General features: G+C 45.3%; 1 protein-coding gene across 1 annotated transcript in view; it reads right to left on the reverse strand.

Moving 5' to 3' along the window:
- KAT2B (lysine acetyltransferase 2B) overlaps window positions 1-19,780 on the reverse strand; it is a 111,874-nt gene extending 92,094 nt beyond the window's left edge. The window contains exon 1 of the mRNA XM_032162318.2: window positions 19,664-19,780. The gene's annotated coding sequence lies outside the window, so the exon portion shown is untranslated. The remainder of the gene's footprint in view (window positions 1-19,663) is intronic.
- Between the last annotated feature and the right edge of the window lie 32 nt (window positions 19,781-19,812).

Here is a 19,812-nt window from a genome sequence, read left to right on the forward strand (position 1 = left end):
ACAGCAGCAAGAAGGTCCAAGCAACCCCAGCACCCCTTGAGAGATGAATAAATAAGTAAAACATAGTATATACATTCAAAGGGCTATTACATAACCTTAAAAAGAAAGGCAACTCTGACACATGCCACAACTTGAATGAAACTTGAGGATGTTATGCTAAGTAAAAGAGTCACAAAATGACAAATACTGTATGATTCCACTTACATAAGGTGTCTATGGTAGCCAAATTCATAGAGATAGGAATGATGGTTGCCGAGGGCTTGGAGGAAGGAAGAGGGAGCTACTGTTTAATGAACACAGTTTCAGTTTTGCAAGCTGAAAATTGTTCTGTGGATGGATGGTGGTGATGATTGCACAATAATGTGAATTTCTTAATACCAATGAACTAGACACTTAAAAATAGTTCAGATGGTTAACTTTAGATCATCTATATTTTACCACAGTTTTGTTGTTGTTGTTTTGAGACAGGGTCTCACTCTGTTGCCCAGGAGTGCAGTGGCATGATCACGGCTTATTACAGCCTCAACCTCCCAGGTTCAAGCAATCCTCCAACTTCAGCCTCCTGAGTAGACAGGACCACATGCATGTACCACTACACCTGGATAATTTTTTTTATTTTATTTTTTATTTTTATTTTTTGGTAGAGACAGGGTCTTACTATGTTACTCATGCTGGTCTCAAACTCCTGGGCTCAAGTGATCTTCCCACCTCAGCCTCCCAAAGTACTAAGATTACAGGCCATGAGCCACCATGCCCAGCATTACCACAGTTTTTTGTTTGTTTGTTTGTTTTTAGACAGAGTTGCTCTCTTGTTGCCCAGGCTGGAGTGCAATGGCACGATCTCAGCTCACTGCAACCTCCACCTCCTGGGTTTAAGTGATTCTCCTGCCTCAGCCTCCCCATTAGCTGGGATTACAGGCATGCACCACCATGCTCAGCTAATTTTGTATTTTTAGTAGAGACACGGTTTCTCCCTGTTGGTCAGGTTCGTCTCATACTCCTGACCTCAGGTGATCCGCCCGCCTCGGCCTCCCAAAGTGCTGGGATTACAAGTGTGAGCCACCGTGCCCAGCCATTTTTTTTTTTTTTTTTTTTTTTGAGACAGACTCTCTGTCACTCAGGATGGAGTACAGTGGCATGATGATCTCAGCTCATTGCAACCTCCGCCTCCCAGGTTCAAGCGATTCTCCTGCCTCAGTCTCCCGAGTAGCTGGGACTACTAGACGCATGACACCATGACTGGCTAATTTTTGTATTTTTAGTAGAGACGGGGTTTCACCATGTTGGCCAGGCTGGTCTCGAAATCCTGACCTCCAGTGATCCGCCCACCTCAGCCTCCCAAAGGGCTGGGAATACAGGTGTTAGCCACATGCTCAGCAAGATATTTTAATTACATTTTTAAAAAACAACACCTGGAGTCCACTGTAAGCAGCTGGGATTGCCAAAAGTTTTCTCTTTGGAAATGAGCAGTTTGAATTATGCTGATGTAATTTGGAGTAGTGCTTCTCAAACTCCAATCTACTCAGGAATCACCTGGAGATCTCATCAAAATGACGATTAAGATTCAGTGGGTGTCGGGTGGAACCTGAGATTCTACATTTCTAAAACTTCCTGGGTGAAAACCACTCTTTGAGTAGCAAAGATTTGAAGAGATAAAGATGGTTTGACTTGAGCAACACCTTTCTCTTCTCCCTGAATTAACTTTAGCTTTTCATATACAGATTAAATGGTTCAGTAATCCTTCCCTGGGACATAAGCCCTTTTTCTTCCTCCACTGTGTGACAGTGCTTCCAGTTCACACAGTTGTACATGGAGGGCCAGCAGAAGATACCATAATGCTATGGCTTCAAGCTGGGATTTTTAAACTATGGGAACTTTAAAAATCTGACACAAGTGAAAAGAGGAAAGTGTACAGGGTGGGGGTCAGGGTTCCCTCAAGAGAACAAAATTGCCTGGGATTGAGATAGAAATAGAATCGTACGGGAGAAAAGGTAACTAGTGAGGTCATTCACTATCAGGAGCATCTCTGTGAAAACCTTATTTTTTTTTTTTTTTTTTTTTTTGAGACAGAGTCTCGCTCTGTTGCCCAGGCTACAGTGCAGTGGTGCAATCTCGGCTCACTGCAACGTCCGCCTCCCAGGTTCAAGCAATTCTCCTGCCTCAGCCTCCCGAGTAGCTGAGATTATTGCCCGCCAACACACCCAGCTAATTTTTGTATTTTTAGTAGAGACGGGGTTTCACCATGTTGGCCAGGCTGGTCTTGAACTCCTGACCTCAGATGATCTGCCTGCCTCGGCCTCCCAAAGTGCTGAGATTAGGCGTGAGCCACCGCACCTGGCTGAATACCTTAATTTAGAGTGCCATTTTGGTCTGTGAAGCCACAAGGAATCAAAAAAACAAATATTAAAGAGTGGTCAAGGCTACAGAAAGAGAGTGGAAAGCATATCATGAGGAAATGACCCAAGACAAAACAACCCAGGTATAAACAAACACCTCATTCAAATTCTTGTCATCTATGCTCTACGCGGTTACTCCAAAATCAAATCAACAGAAAATCTTCATGACATCCCTGTCTGGAAGAAATCCTTGTGTTTATGCTGGAATTGAATAAGAAACTGCCCTCCCTTTGCTAAATATTATAATTAGGGCCGCTGACTGAAAGGTCTGGAACCCCCTTGGCAGGCTCTCTGAAGATGCTGAAATGGCTCCAGTGGTTACCAAATAGCCTAGGGGTTGGCCAGACCCTTCATTACATCCAAGTGACCACTCCAGGAGCAAACCTAAGCATCCATTACCCCTGAAAGGGCCTCAGGAGGTCCTGGGTGACACTGGGGCCTAGAAACTAGTACCCTGGAATGCTAAATAGAAGACAATTTCTTTCCATTTAATACACACACACAGAATTTATCAGAAATTATCTGTCAAAATGCCAGAGCAGTCAGTCAGCTCAGACTTCGACACAGTGGAAAGATCTGTCAAACTGCTTGGCTAACATTGAGCAGTTCAGACAATCAGCTGACTAACAGAATTTTTCACCCTTCCGCCTGCTGTTTTGGCACCAAATCAACCAGGATGAGCAAAATAAGTAGTGCCTTATATGTTGTTTCCTTGGACAGCTCACGTTCTCATGTTATCAGTCATTATCTGAGATGATGACTCTCACATCCACATAACCAGCCCAACCTGTAAAGTAGAACTTCCAGCCCTCGTTTCTAACTGCTTACATCCAGCATTTCTGCCCAGTCAAGTTTTACAGAAAGGCTTGCCCTCCATCCCAATACTCCCTTTTCAACTACCCTATTCCCTTTGTTGGCACTGTCCTTCTCCCAGCGCCTAAGGTTAATCTGCACTCAATGCCCTCATCCAGGCCACCTGATTCTTCTTCCAAACTCTGTCAGATCTACACCTTCTCCATTGTCATTGCCAGGGCCCCAGTTCAGGCCCTTATCAGCCAACTAGAAGAAATACTTCCTCCCCTCTTCCAGTACATTCCCACTCCCAACCTTCCTCCTAATACCAGCTCACGTGTCACTCTACTCTAAAATGCCACCTAAGAACGTCAAGCATTTGTGTTTCCTACTTTCCAAGGCAATTGCAGTCCAAATCATGTTATGTTCCCCTCCCAACAACCCTGTAGGACAAGTAATTCAATGCTTAGAGAAGGGGTGTGGCTTGCCTGAGTTCACCCAGCTGGCAAAGAACAAGGAGCCAACACCAAAACCTAGAACTCCTCTGTGGCATTCTAAAATAACTTGTGCCTCCTCCTTCTTAAAGGGCAAGGACACTATTATCAAATGGATTCAGTCCAAATTTTCTACCTGAAATTCAAGACCTTCTATCAACTCATTTCTTCCTAACCTAGCAGACCCTATTTCCCAGTTTCTCTTTGCCCGTATTTCTCTTTTCCTCCAAGTTGGCTAGCCTCTTTATTAAAAACAATAATTATTATTTAGCATTGTTTTAATTATAATAGTAACTGACATCTATGAGGCATTCAGAATGTTCCAGATTCTATACCAAGTTGCTAAATACATTATTTCATTTTATCCTCAAAACAGCATTTGTCTATTAACACATATATCTAATGTATCACCTCCAACAAAGAACTCTTTATTCTTACCCAAACCTGCTTCTCCTATGGTATTCTCTACCTTAGTAAATGGAACTACCATCCATTCAGTTGCTCAGGCCAAAAACCTGGACATTATCATTCATTTCCGTCTTTTCATCACCCCTGTAACAAATTAAGTCCTGTTGCCTCTACCCTCACAATATAGCCCAAACTAATTCTCACCCCTCCATTCCTACTACCCTGGCCCAAGACACCATCTACTCATACCTAGACTACAATAACTTCCAACTGGCCCTCTTTATCTACTGTTTCTCTCATATACTTTATTCTTCTCAGAGCAGCCGGAGGGGTCACTTCAAACCGGAAATCTAATTTGAATTCACTGGAAACAGCCCAGATGTCCATAACAAGTCAACAGATAAACAAACTAGTACATCCATACAGCAGAATACTCCTCAGCAATAAACAGAACTTAACTACCAATGCATCCAACAACATGGATTAATCTCAAAAATATACCGAGTGAAAGAACAGTATGCACTATGTGGTAACATTTATATGAAAAATAGCTAAATTAACTTAAAGTGACACAAATCAGATCAGTGGTTGCTTCCAAGGGAAAGAGATTTGAATGGCAAGGAGCAGGCGGAAATTTTCTAGGGGGATGGAAAAGTTCTGTGTCTTGATACGTATTTGTTGAAACTTATCAGAACTAAAGATCTTGACATCACTGTGTAAAAATTATATGTTGGCAATCTGGCCCCCATTTATCCCTTCCACCTAATCTCCTACACTCATCCCCCCAACCCCACCCACCTCCATCTAGCCACACAGGTCTCCTGACAGGCCTTGCACACAAAAAGCCACTTCTGGCCCCAGAGTCTTCGCAGAGCACCCTCTTCCTCACTTCTTATCATGCAGGCCTCGTTCCGTGTCCCTTCTGCAGAAGGATTTCCTGGGCATGTATCTAGAGGAATTCCCCAGGCATTCTCATTTAATTCTCTGTTTTCATTCTCTGCGAGGCACTTAACACTTTCTGTTATTTTCTGGCTTATTGTCTGCTTCTGCTACCAGAAAGCAAGCTCTGCAAGAATAAGGACCCATCTGTCACTGTATCACCAGCATCTAAATCAACACCTGGCACATAAAATAACAATTTGTTGAGTAAACGGAAAAAGTTGACATATATCACTGTCTCCATATTACAGCTGCGAAATCTGAGGTTTGTAAAGCATAAGTAACCTCCCCATAGTCACACATCAGGGTTCAAACCCAGGCAGTCTGTTGCCCAGGTCCATGTTCTAAACTACTCTCACATCTGGCTCACATCAGTTTTGCTTCTCTGCTTGGTTTTACTCTGTTCCCTCTACCTGGGCTGGGTCTCTCTCCCACCCTTTCACCTGCCCCTAGCTCACGATGGTTTCTCTCTGCATTGACTTCATGCTTGATTATTCATTTTAATTTTTCTTTCACTTAATATCTGTCTCCCCAACAAGAAAAGGGCTCCTTGTGGCTTTTGCTTCCTTTTGTACATGTAGCAGAGAAGTGGCCACAGGCCCCTAACCGGTGCTCACAGATGTGTTCCTTTAGAGGTAGGATGAGTCAGGTAGTCCTGTGAGTATGTGCAAATCCTGGGTTACATGACTCACTTCATTATTTCAAAGTATGCTGACCTCGGTGTCTTTGGCATTCTGCCATCTAGTTTCAACACCAGCTTGTCAGAGCTGATGCAAATTGGCACTGCCACCATCAATCACTATGATATTACTCAGGTCTCATCCTCGTACTTCTGGAACCTCCTGCATACCACGCAAACCTCGCAAAAGGCTGCACAAGCCAAGAGTACGCAATGCATGAGGACTGATTACGATGGCATGGAATTTAATGGAAGCAACCCCATACAACTTGCCGTGAGGTCACTGACAAGATTACCCTAAACCTCCTCCTGATTTTAGGTGATGTATTGTTCCAAGTGGACCATTAGAGACATTATTCACATTTTTTTCCAAAATAAATGCATCCATCTCCTTCACATCTGTAATCAATCCCAGGACTTTGGAAGGCCGAGGTGGGTGGATCACAAGGTCAGGAATTCAAGACCAGCCTGGCCAAGATGGTAAAACCCCGTCTCTACTAAAGATACAAAAATTAGCTGGGTATGGTGGCAGGCCCCTGTAATCCAAGCTACTCAGGAGGCTGAGGCAGAGAATTGCTTGAACCCGGGAGGCGGAGGTTGCAGTGAGCCAAGATTGCGCCACTGCACTGCAGCCTAGGTGATAGAGCGAGACACCATCTCAAAAAAAAAAACAAAAAAACAAAAAACAAAAACAAAAACAAAAAAAATGAGCCTAAAGCCGGGCACAATGGCTCATGTCTGTAATCCCAGCACTTTGGGAGGCTGAGGCGGATGGATCACTTGAGGTTAGGAGTTTGAGACCAGCCTGGCCAACATAGCGAGACCCCATCTCTACTAAAAATACAAAAATTAGCCAGGTGTGGTGGTACATGCCTGTAATCTCAGCTACTCAGGAAACTGAGTCAGGAGAATCACTTGAACCTGGAGCTGGAAGTTGTGGTGAGCTGAGTGATTCTCCTGCCTCAGCCTCCCGAATAGCTGGGATTACAGGCACCTGCCACCACATCTGGCTAATTTTCATCTTTTTTTTTTTTTTTAGTAGAGATGGGGTTTCACCATGTTGGCCAGCCTGGTCTCAAACTCCTGACCTCAGGTGATCCGACCACCTCGGCCTCCTAAAGTGCTGGGATTACAGGCATGAGCCACTGTGTCCAGCCTCTTTTTCTCTCTTTTTTTTTTTTTAAGAGACGGGGTCACTCTCCACAGCCTAGGCTGGATCACCAACTCAGCCTCCTAAAATGCTGGGATTACAGGCATGAGCCACCATGCCTGGCCATCTTTATAACACAGTTTCCTTTCCACCAATCTCACAAAGCCTGTGAATATCAAATTACCAATTTATTCAACAAATATTTATCAAATGCCTACTATGTGCAAGGTATGATCCACCTGGGATATGAACTTAATGGAAAATTAAATGGAATTTAATCCCCATACAACTTGTCTGTTTTTCTCATGGGCTGAGGCCTTATGGGCTCCATGAACCCAAATCTCTGCTTCATGGAGCTTCTATTGTCATAAGGAAAACAGACAAGAAATCATTTTTTAAAATACAATTTCCAAATATTAAGAAGTGCAGTAAAGGAAAACAAAACAAGATAGGATTATAGAGTGATAGATGGGGTGCTGCTACTTTAGACCGGAGAGTCAGGAAGGCTTCTCTGAGAAGCTGGCATTTAAGAACAGACTGGAATGAGGCTTTGAGAACAAGATACAGAGATACATGGGAGAGAAAAGTGTGCAAAGCAGCAGGTAACCACATGCACAATTAGATGCTAGAGATGAATGTGATTCAAAATTATAAAAGACTTGATTCCATTTCAATTATAACTAGGTGATAAATTATCTTAAGAAGTTTGAGGCCGGGCGCGGTGGCTCACGCCTGTAATCCCAGCAGTTTGGGAGGCCGAGACGGGCGGATCACGAGTTCAGGAGATCGAGACGATCTTGGCTAACACGGTGAAACCCCATTTCTACTAAAAATACAAAAAATTAGCCGGGCGTGTTGGCGGACGCCTGTAGTCCCAGCTACTCAGGAGACTGAGGCAGGAGAATGGCATGAACCCGGGAGGCAGAGCTTGCAGTGAGCTGAGATCGCGCCACTGCACTCCAACCGGGGGGACACAGCGAGACTCCGTCTCAAAAAAAAAAAAAAAGCAAGTTTGAACAGGAGGTACCTGAGCAGCAATCTTCCAAAGGAGCCCATGGAATTTAATGTTAAATGAATAAATAAATGGCAACAGATATAACACCCCATGTGTGCAAACACACAATCTTTAAGTAAATTCCCATTTTCTTAAATGTATCAATTATGGAAAAGACTAATTTATAAGTGGATAGTTCGAATGAATCAGCCATTAAATAACAAGCTCATCATATATTCAATACTACTTTTCAGGGACAGTTGTTATGAAAATTCTTTGTGGAGCTGTAGAGTAATCTTTGCTTCTCACTGTCATTCCTGGGGAGAGGGTGGCATTTAATGGCCTCAGCAAGTAGTTCTAGAGAACATGGGAATGAATGTTCTCTTTCCAACATCTCTATCAACTAGGCCCACATAAGAAAGGTGGCATTGCCCACTGGAGCTTTATGTACTGGGCTCTGGCCAGCCTTTTAGGAAAGCTGCCATCACTCTCAACATGTATGGTTCTGCATGGCTCACCGACTACAACGTATAGCAACGCTAGTCATCTTCCAGGACGAGGGACAGGTGGTATACAGGATTTCACATGAATATTTACCAGTAAGGACTCACCAATACGGACTCCAGGGGAGAAGGAGCTGTGCAGCCTAGACATACTACCAGCAGTGACACCATCAGCCCACATGAACCCACCTCCTTATCATTCTGCCTCTCTTCCTTTCATATTCCTTATCTATATCTACTTGGCCAAGTACCCCTCCTTGATTTGTTTTTTTGGTTTGGGTTTTTTTTTTTTTTTTTTTGAGACAGACTATCGCTCTGTCACCCAGGCTACAGTACAGTGGTGTGATCTTGGCTCACTGCAACCTCTGCCTCCTGGGTTCAAGCCATTCTCGTGCCTCAGCCTCCCAAGAAGCTGGGACTACAGGTGTGTGCCACCATGCCCAGCTAATTTTTGTATTTTAGTAGAAACAAGGTTTTGTCATGTTGGCCAGGCAGGTCTTGATTTCTTGGCCTCAAGTGATCTGCCCACCTCGGCCTCTCAAACTGCTGGGATTATAGGCGTGAGCCACCACACCCGGCCACCTCTTTGATTTCTTATCCACATTCCTGCCCTCCTGGGTTCTTCCAAATTTGACTATCAAATTCCCATCCTTTCTTTCAAAAGCCTAGTTAAAGATTCATCCCATACAATGGTGTGACCCGAGGAGGCAGATCTTGCAGTGAGCTGAGATCATGCCACTGCACTCCAGTCTGGGTGACAGAGCGAGACTCTGTCTCAAAAAAAAAAAACAAAGATTCATCCCATGAGGTTGTCCACATCCAATGACTTCCATCCTGAAAATTGCTGGCAATGTTTTAAGTTTTTAATTTAAAAACATGTGTCTTTACAAACTACTGCTATATGCAATAATATAGATGCATCTGACAGACATAATGCTGAGTGAAAGAACCCAGACACAAATAATTCATACCATATGATTCAATTTATGTAAAGTTTAAGAACAGACAAAACTAATCTCTGGTAATAGAAGTCAGAATAAGGATTACCAGGAGTGGGGAGGAGGCACAAGAGAACCCTCTGAGATGCTGGAAATGTCCTACAGCTTTATCTAGGTGGCAGTTGCATAGATGTATACACATGTAAAAATTAATTGTGCTATAAACATGATTTGAGCCTTTTACTCTATGCATAATGCAACTAAAAGTTTTTTTAATGACTCCTTTGTATCATGTTGAGATACTGTTGTGTGAACAGTCTTATATAAACTGGTTGGGGGACTTCTAATTTTTTTTTTTTTTTTTTGAGACAGGGTCTCACTCCATTGCCCAGGCTAGAGTACAGTGGTGTGATCTCAGCTCACTGCAATCTCCGCCTCCTAGGCTCAAGCAGTCGTCCCAACTCAGCCTTCTGAGTAGTTGGGGCTACAGGCACAAGCCACCACGCCCTGCTAATATTTGTATTTTTAACGTGTTGCCCACGCTGGTCTGGAACTCCTGAGCTCAAGCGATCCACCTGCCTCAGAATCCCAAAATGCTGGGATTACAAGGGGGAACCACGGTGCCCAGCTGGACTTGTAAACTTTCAAGACAGTCAATTTCTTAACTTTCTGACACATTTGGCACCTTCTATAGCCTGAGTAGGTATCTCTTTCATCTTCCTTCAACAGAGAATTCTATTGGGCCAGCACAGTGACCAGTCTTGATTGTCACCTTTAAAACAATCAAGAGGCCGGGCACGGTGGCTCACGCCTGTAATCCCCGCACTTTGGGAGGCCGAGGCGGGCAGATCACGAGGTCAGGAGATCGAGACCATCCTGGCTAACACGGTGAAACCCTGTCTCTACTAAAAAAAATACAAAAAATTAGCCGGGTGAGGTGGCGGGCACCTGTAGTCCCAGCTACTTGGGAGGCTGAGGTAGGAGAACGGCATGAACCCGGGAGGCAGAGCTTGCAGTGAGCCAAGATCGCGCCACTGCACTGCAGCCTGGGTGACAGAGTGAGACTCTGCCTCAAAAAATAAATAAATAAATAAATAAATAAATAAATAAATAAAACAATCAAGAGCATGTATATGTCCTGGGCCAGTAATAAAGAATGCTTATTTTGTTTACTTTATGGTCTGCACAGGTTCAATGGACTAGAAAATCCTTTGAACATACCTCTCAATTGGAGTACAATAAATTTCAAACGACAGCAGAATGCCTAAAACAAATGTAATCCTCTCCGGAAACCATTTGGAAGAAAAGCGACCCCTTCCACTCCCATGCGAAAGTTTTGGAAGAGGAGGCAAAATGGTGCATAGGAAAGAGGAGCTACTTGGGCAGACGCTTTTCTGAGTAACCACTGTAGCTTGAAGAAGTCACTTAACCTCTTTGGGTCTCAGTTCCCTGCTAGTAAAATGACCTCCCTTACCTTCCACTTACCCCGGGTAGAAGAATCAAATGACGTGAGACATAGCACTTTGGCAAACACACAAACTGCCAATACAAATGGAACGTTTTTTACAAATAAAATTAAATAAACATTTGCGGAATGCCTAGGTTCCAGGAACTTTCATATATCCTGAAGTATTTAATCTTCACAATAAGTCAGTGAGGTGGCACCTGGACTCCTACTTCACCAAGGAGGAAACCGAAACTAGGCAGTTAAGACGCTGCCCGGCCAGGCGTAGTGGCTCAGGCCTGTAAGCCCAGCACTTTCAGAGGCCAAGGTGGGCGGATCACGAGGTCAAGAAATTGAGACCATCGGCCGGGCGCAGTGGCTCACGCTTGTAATCCCAGCACTTTGGGAGGCCGAGGCGGGTGGATCACGAGGTCAGGAGATCGAGACCACGGTGAAACCCCGTCTCTACTAAAAATACAAAAAAATTGGCCAGGCGTGGTGGCGGGCGCCTGTTGTCCCAGCTACTCGGAGAGGCTGAGGCAGGAGAATGGCGTGAACCCAGGAGGCGGAGCCTGCAGTGAGCCGAGATTGCGCCACTGCACCCCAGCCTGGGCGACACAGCGAGACTCCGTCTCACAAAAAAAAAGAAATTGAGACCATCTTGGCCAACAGGGTGAAACCCCGCCTCTACTAAAAATACAAAAATTAGCCGGGCGTGGTGGCGGGGGCCTGTAGTCTCAACTACTCGGAAGGCTGAGGCAGGAGAATCACTTCAACCTAGGAGGTAGAGGTAGCAGTGCACGCCACTGCACTCCAGCCTGGCGACAGAGCAAGACTCCGTCTCAAAAAAAAAGAAAAGGGGGGCGCCCAAAGGCACCCAGCATAGAGGGAAGGAAGCAAGGATTCCCCTCCTTCTCTCCCCATGTGCGAGGAGCCAATGTGCCTGTTCTAATTCCCCGTTTGAATCAGATGACCACAGCAGAAAAGCACCATGCAAGAGTAGCAAACTGTTGACAATTTTTCCTAAAGAGCCACTTTTCTCTTAACGACAGACTAACTAAATCAGAAGCCACTGAGCCTTGAAAATCCTAATTTTATTGGCACTACACGGAGTATTCATCTGAGAAGCAGATGTGCTGACTGCTCCCAGGCATCTTACAGGAAAGTGTATATTTCACCCTCCATAGTCACCATGATGGATCAGACCCTATGGATTTACTTAACAACCACAGAATTAAATCTGGCTAACACCAAGGCAACTGGGTTTAAATCTGCCGGGTGATTTTTAAAAACAAAACAAAACAAAAACCTTAAACAGTGCTATATCACAAATCGCTATTTGCAAGCACACACTTCCTAAAACAAAACACTCCTCAGCAGATTTTGCTATTTTGCCCTGTAAACTACTTTCTCAGTTATATAAAACTACAAATTGCAATCTGAAGGCTTTGCAGGCTTGAATTTCCATCTTCCCTGAAAATTTCTGAGGATGCAGAATTAAATTTGGACATCTTTCTCTCAGGCTTTTTGTATTGTGCCTGCCAAATAAAACATTTTTTCCTTTGTATGCTTGGCTTTATGATACTTACCGCATTTTAGAGAAGTCACCACAGGATATAATTGTACACAATAAACTTATGTGGCTAAAGACTGATCTTTTAAAACAACATCTTATCCACCTCCCTCCATGTTTTGTATTTTGCTGTGACAATATTGCCTATCTGAAGCCTTGCCAAAAAGATATTTCTAATTTAGTTTCTGTTTGCAAACCAACAACCAATTTGATACAGAATATCACTTTAAAAAGGTATTCATGGGCCTTGTGTGGTGGCTCACGCCTGTAATCCCAGCACTTCAGGAGGCGCAGGCAGACAGATCACTTGAGGTCAGGAGTTTGAGACCAGCCTGGCCAACATGGTGAAACCCCATCTCTACTAAAAATACAAAAAAATTTAGCAGGGCATGGTGGCATTTGCCTGTAATCCCAGCTACTCGGGGGGTGAGGCAGGCAAATTGCTTGAACCCGGGAGGTGGAGGCTACGGTAAACTGAGATCACACCACTGCACTCCACTCCAGCCTGGGGACAGAGTGAGGCTCCGCCTCAAAAAAAAAAAAAAAAAAAAAAAAAGGTACTCATGGCAAGAGGAAACTTTCCGCGATGGAAGAAGTCGTAACACTGAGTTGTGGTGATGGATGCACAACTGCATACATTAACTCAAAAGCAGCATAGTTACAGTGGGCAAGTTTTATGATCTATAAATTATACTGCAATAAAGCTGTTTAAAATATATGCCCATGATTCACAAAGTGAGATTTTTCAGATTTTAAGTGTTAGTCAAATTCATATTAAAAGCATTGGTTTAGGCTAGGCATGGTGGTTCATGCCTGTAATCCCAGCACTTTGGAAGGCCAAGGCAGGCCAATTGCTTGAGCCCAGGAGTTCAAGACCAGCCTGTTAAACATGGTGAAACCCAGGTTGGCGAAACATCTCTATAAAAAATACAAAAATTAGCCGGCCATGGTGACGTGCACCTGTGGTCCCAGCTACTTGGGAGACTAGGATGGGAGGATCACCTGAGCCCACTGCACTCCAGCCTGGGAAGCAGAGTAAGACCCTGCCTCAAAAAAGCCTCAAAAAAAAAAGGGGGGGGGGGGGGGGCAAAACAAAAACCACTGATGTTTTTTCTTTCTGTGCTGCAAAGGTATTTGTCTAAAACAGGCTTTCTCAACTTCCGATAATTCTATTAATATTTTGGACCAGATAATTATTTGTTAGGGGGAGTTGTCCTGTGCATTGCGGGATGTACAGCAACATTCCTGGCCTCCACTCACTAGTTGCCAGTTGCATTCCCTCCTCCCAGCTGCAAAGACTGAAAATGTCTCCAGACATTGTCAAATGTCCCCTGGGACGCTAAATAGCTCCTGGGTGAGAGCCACTGCTCTAAATGCTGACAACTGAAAAAGACAGTTTGTTCTCTAGGGGAGTGACTGACAAATACAAAGGTGTTGGGGGGCGCTCTCCAACTATAAGGCTTGTTCTAGTGCCCCATCCACCAGCCCTTAGCCAACAGAGGATGCTTTTTATTTTATGGTGGCACATCTGCCTCTGCTCTCTGTATATTCTACAGCCAGTGCTACTTCTAGATTATAAATCATCATTATTATTATTTTGAGACAAGGTCTAGTGCAGTGGCATGATCTCAGCTCAATGCAACTTCTGCCTCCCAGGCTCAAGCCATCCGCCCACCTCAACCTCCTGAGTAGCTACGGACTACAGGCACGCACCTTCATGCCCGGCTAATTTTTGTAATTTTTGTAGAGACAGGGTTTCACCATGTTGCCCAGGCTGGTCTCGAACTCATGAGCTCAAGTGATCCGTCTGCCTTGGCCACCCAAACTGCTGGGATTACAGGCATGAGCCACCACACCCCGGACCAATTTTTTCAATTAAGACTAATTTTATAGTCCTGTACCCTTGAAACTGCTTAAATGTGGCACCTTGCCCAGAACCCAAGCAACTGGGTTCTCCATAAATGCTTTGGGGCCACTGACTCTTATACATGAGTAAAGCACCAGGCAATTCAGTTTAGCCAGCATTAACCTAGCATCTTTATGTTCTAGGAATTCTGGGAACACTTTTTTCTTTTAACTTTAAGGTTGAAGTCATGATCACCACTTTATACATGCAGTCACTGAGGCTCAAAGAAAAACTAAGTGACTTGTGCCTAAGATCACACAAGTGGCAGAGCTGGGGTGGATTCAGGACTGAGTCTGTTGCTCTTACTTGACTTCCAAGTTAACAGTGTCTCCCCTACCTTCTGAGCGCTTGCCATGGGCAAGACACCATGCTGGATGTCTAATACAGCCCATTTTAAATCCTCACTGTTATGCCATCAGCGGGGTAACCTCATTCCTTTACAGACAGGGAAATAAAGGCCTACATGAAATCCTTATCCAAGGTTGCAGAGCTGGATATCCCAAAATTTGAACTCAGATTAGTCTGAACTCTGAAGCCCATGTTCTTAGCCACTATATCCTATTGTCTCCCCTCACGTATTAATACAAATGGCCTGTCCTTTAGGAAAGGTTAGTCAACGGATTTTGTTTCTCTTTTGAAGTTAGTAGATGATACACTTTAATTCAAGAAGATTTGGATTTGGCTTACTCATACATTCACTTGAGTTTCTTTTATAACATTAAAAACCCAGTCCCAAGCAGGCATGGTGGTGCAGGCCTGTAGTCCCAGCTACCCAAGAGGCTGAGGTGGGAGGATTACCTGAGTCAAGGAGTTCAAGGCTGCAGTGAGCTATGATCGTGCCGGTGCACCCCATCCTGGGCAAGAGAGCAAGACTCTGTCTCTAAAATAAATAAATAGGCCAGGTGCAGTGGCTCACACCTATAATCCCAGCACTTTGGGAGGTTGAGGCAGGCAGATTGCATGAGCCCAAGAGTTGGAAACCAGCCTGGGAAACATGGCGAAACCCCATCTCTACCAAAAAAAATACAAAAATTAGCCAAGTATGGTGGTGCATGCCTGTGGTCTCAGCCACTCAGGAGGCTAAGGTGGAAGGATCACTTGAGCCTGGGAGGTAGAGGTTGCAGTGAGCCAAGATCACACCACTGTACTCCTGCCTGGGTGACAGAGCGAGACCCTGTCTCAAAAAATAAATAAATAACCCAATCCTATCAGTATCTGTGGGATACCTAGAACTGTCCTATATGACAAATCTCTACTTAGTTGTCAAGAAGTGATTAAGTTAAAATTCCACAACTGCTATCATCACAGCTAATCATTTCTTCCATTTTCTCTTCTCTGGTTCATTCGCTTAGTCAATAACGGCATCGCTAAGAATCTATTCAAAGATCCTAAATGCATATCAAATAATCATACAAATCATAAAAATCATAATATAAGCACCAGGAAGAGTACAGATGAATTTGGATAATTTCTAACGGGAAGGCTGCTCAGGGGGGTAAAGGAAAGGCAAGGAATCTGAGTTCTACAGGAAGGGTTGGGAGTTAATTTTAAAATGTGGAAAGAAGAGCTTCCAGTCCCAGTGAACAGCATGTGCAAAGCCCCTCACCCCACCTCACCCCCCACTAGGTAAAAGGAAACCATGTGCCTGAACCCTCGATAAGGAGCCACAGATAGCAGTAGCCAGGCCATGCAGGGCCTTGTGGACCACAATAAAGAGAAATTAAAGGGCCTGAAGGGGGGGTGTAACACGGTCAGATCTACTTTTTTTAATTAATTTTTTTTTTTTTTTTTTCAGGTAGAATCTCGCTCTGTCGCCCAGGCTGGAGTACAGTGGTGCAATCATAGCTCACTGCAACCTCTGCCACCACGCCTGGTTAATTTTTTAGTTTTTGTATAGACGAAGTCTCACTATATTGCTCAGGCTGGCCTCAAACTCCTGGACTCAAGTGATCCTCCCGCCTCGGCCTCCCAAAGCGCTGGAATTACAGGTCTGAGCCACTACGCCTGGCCTAGATCTACATTTTTAATGATCACTCTGGCTGTGCCACACATAACCAAAATGACTCTGAAGCAACCTTTACCAGGACACAGTTCAAAGATCTGGATCCTGCAAAACAAGTTTGTTTGTTTCTTTTCTTCTTTCTTTTTTTTTTTTTCCTTTTTCTTTTCTCTGGGGTGTGCCACGTCACCCTGGCTGAGTTAGCTCCCTTCTTTTTTGGTTTTGTTTGTGAAGTTTAAAAGCCAGATTTATATCAGGCCTGGGACCTGTTTTTCTTTCAAAAGCCCCCCAGTGAACTACCTTATCTCTTTCTAGATCCCTCCTCATTCTCTAATCTCTCTAATCTAACTTGCCAAGGGGCCTGTGGCAAAGGTAGAGCAATCTGTCCTTTTGGGCTTGCTCATATTAAGTGCAGAAACAAGCTGAGAGAGAACCACAGATTTTGCTTTCTTATACTCCTTCGTACCCAATCAAGTCCAGTTAAATTTTTTTTTTTTTTTAATAAGCAAATCTGAGATAGTGTCACTCCCCAGGTTAAGATTCCTACACTCCTCAGCGCCCTCTTGGCCACGTACCCCACCCGGTGGCCCTAGGCAACAAAGGTCTGGCTTGAGTTGGCCCACCTCCAAGCTTCCAGAACTGCTTTCAGTTTCTCCACTACAAGAAGCTTCACCCCACCCCACTCTGCCCTGCCAACAGTTCTTAGCAGCCACTGACACTTCCTCCAGGAAGCCAATCCCACCCTACCACTGCCCCAGTCTATGAACTCTCCTGCTCTGGATCCGCAACTACTCCAAAAAAGTAGTTTTTCTGAACTTCTCTGTAATTTTGGTTCACTGCCCTCCTCCCTAGGACCCCAACACATGCATACACACACATGCACTTGTGCACACACACAGTAAGTAACTCCTGAAGGACAAATTCTGTGTGTCATAGGCCCAGCACCTAGCACAATGCCTGACACTCAGCTGGTAATCCTCTAAATATTTACTGAATGAATGGACACATAAAAATGAACACTTTCAGCCGGGCATGGTGGCTCATGCCCATAATCCCAGCACTTTGGGAAGCAAGGCGGGCAAATTGCTTGGGCTCAGGAGTTCGAGAACAGCCTGGGCAACAAGGTGAAACCCTGTCTCTACAAAGAATACAAACAATAATAATAATAGTGTACTGGTACATGCCTGTACTCCCAGCTACTCAAGAGGCTCATGTAGGAGGATCACCTGAGCCCAGGGATGTTGACTCTGCAGTGAGCTACCATCATGCCACTGCACTCCAGCCTGCATGGCAGAGTGAGACCAGGTCTCAAAAAAAAAAAAAAAAAGACCTTAAAATAAATTTTCTCTTTCTCTTGCTGGGTCATGAAAGTGACCAGAAAACACTCAAATCCCACTTGGAAGTGGTGCTACATCTCACCCATGGAAATTTGAAAAGATCAAAAATATCAACGCAGGCCACATATGCTCATGGTTTTAGACAAAACCAAAACTTCAGGAAAGTTTTCAGACATTAAAGCTACAGCAGGCAGCAGGAAGTCTTTAAGAGGTGCTGGTGATGAGAACCCAATAAATAAATTTTAAAATAAAGCCAGAACAGAAACACTGAGTTGAGACAGTTCCTGCATGAGCCCACTTTGGCTGCAAAACGCCAAGGCCACCAAGTAATTGACCTTGCTCTTTTTTTCCATAGGTTTTTGTGGAACAGGTGGTGTTTGATTACATAAGTTCTTTAATGGTGATTTGTGAGATTTTGGTGTACCCATCACCCAAGCAGTATGCCCTGTACCCATGACCTTCTTCTTAATTCTGTACATAGCTCGCCCTTCTGCCTACTACAGTCAGTGTCCCGTTCACATTCGTCTAATGCCCTTCATGATCAACTCCTGGGCTTGCACCTTTCTTAGAAGCACACTCCCCACTTCAGCTTTTTGCATTCCTTCTTCAGAAATAACCACATGGCATTATTATTTGTTTCTGTCTTTTCTGCTAAAAAAAGGGGGACAAATAATATATTGTCCAGGTCTGAATTGGAATGTGGTCTGTGGACTAGCATAGCATCACTTGGGAGTTTGTCAGAAATGCAAACTCTCAGCTTCCACCTCAGACCACCTGATTCATAATCAACATTTTAACCAGCTTCCCCAGGAGATTCCTATGCACATTAAAGTTTGAGGAGCACTGGGCTAGAACCTACATTCACTCAACAAATATTTATTGAACCAGTGTAGGATACAGAGGTGCTTAACATAAACCTGAGCATATGGTGTGGAAAAAGAGCAAGCACAGACATTCCATTGTGACTGAGAAGCTCCTGCAAGTACTAAGAAGAGTATAACCTAGATGTTCTAGTAGAATAAATTATAGTTACGTCAAAATTCAGAAGTGGTCACTGCAACTTGGTTGTGACAATCGGGAATCTGGAATCTGGGAACTTGACCCTCTTTGCAGCAGGCAGGAAGAATACAGAGAGGTGTGTGAGCGTGTGTGAGTGTGTCTCTTCCCTGCCTCAGCCACAGGCCGCAGGAGCTGACAAGGCCAAGTCCCCGCCCCCCTCAGCTGTCACCCTGTCAAAACAAAGCCGCTGCTGACAGCGCAGGGCCAGCCTGCCCCGCGGCCTCGGGCAATCCTCCCACCTCGGAACAGCCTCCACATCTGGATCTGCAGCTGGGGGTGACAGGGTGCCTAAACTGGCATGGAGAGTGGGTGGCAAGAAACGGGTGTCCTCAAACTGAGCAGTAGCGCCCGCCGCGCTGGGCTGTCACTTTGCCAAATCCTGTTTACACCTCGAGCAGCTGGGACAGCGTTTTAACTAAACAAGTAATAATACAATAATGACAGGGCTGTCACCGCACGCGGCAGTGCCTCCGCCCCCAGCCGAGGGCGCCAGGCGCCACAAGACCCTCGCCTCGGGCTCTGCCCACCTTCCCACCCCGCGCTTTCCTCCCCTTCGCTTTCCCAAAGCGCCAGGAGTCGGAGAGTCTTCTCCACTCCCACTCCTTCCACCCAGTTCCTCCCAGCGGGACACAGCAAGGGATCGACTGCAGAAGGGACCACTCAGCCCCCCAAAAGATGTTTCCTTGCCCCTGGGTCACCCGCCACATGGAGAGCACCGCTCCACTCCCGGGAAAGTGACTCCAGCGAGCTTCTACAGAGCAACAAAACCCCAAGGTAGCCCGGGAGCTCGGATGCCAAAGCTACTCCTTTCAAGCGGAAGGAATGAAGGGCTCTCCGTCTTAGTGATCCCCCTTCTTCAAACCCAGCAGGACTCTTATCCAAGAAGAAGCTAATTGGGCGCGGGCGACAAGAGCACTTCCGCGGTGCAGCGGCCCCAGGCGGGAGGCGAGAGGCAGGAGGCGGGAGGCGGAGGTGGAAGCGGGAGGGGGAGGGGGGTCCCGCGGGCTGGGCCCCTAGCACCCATCCGCGGCCCGAGAGCGACGAGCGCGTACCTTGCAGGCGGAGTACACTCCGAGTTTCTCCAGTTTCTTGGCCCGCGGAGCGGAGCGTAGTTGCGCTTTCTTCACGGCGATTCGGGCCGAGCCACCGCCTCCCGGTCCTTCGGCTGTCACACCTCTTATAGATCGGAAGAGGTGTGACA

This window comes from Hylobates moloch, unplaced genomic scaffold (assembly GCF_009828535.3).
Source record: "Hylobates moloch isolate HMO894 unplaced genomic scaffold, HMol_V3 SCAFFOLD_8, whole genome shotgun sequence".
In the NCBI taxonomy this organism is placed as follows: Eukaryota; Metazoa; Chordata; class Mammalia; order Primates; family Hylobatidae; genus Hylobates; species Hylobates moloch.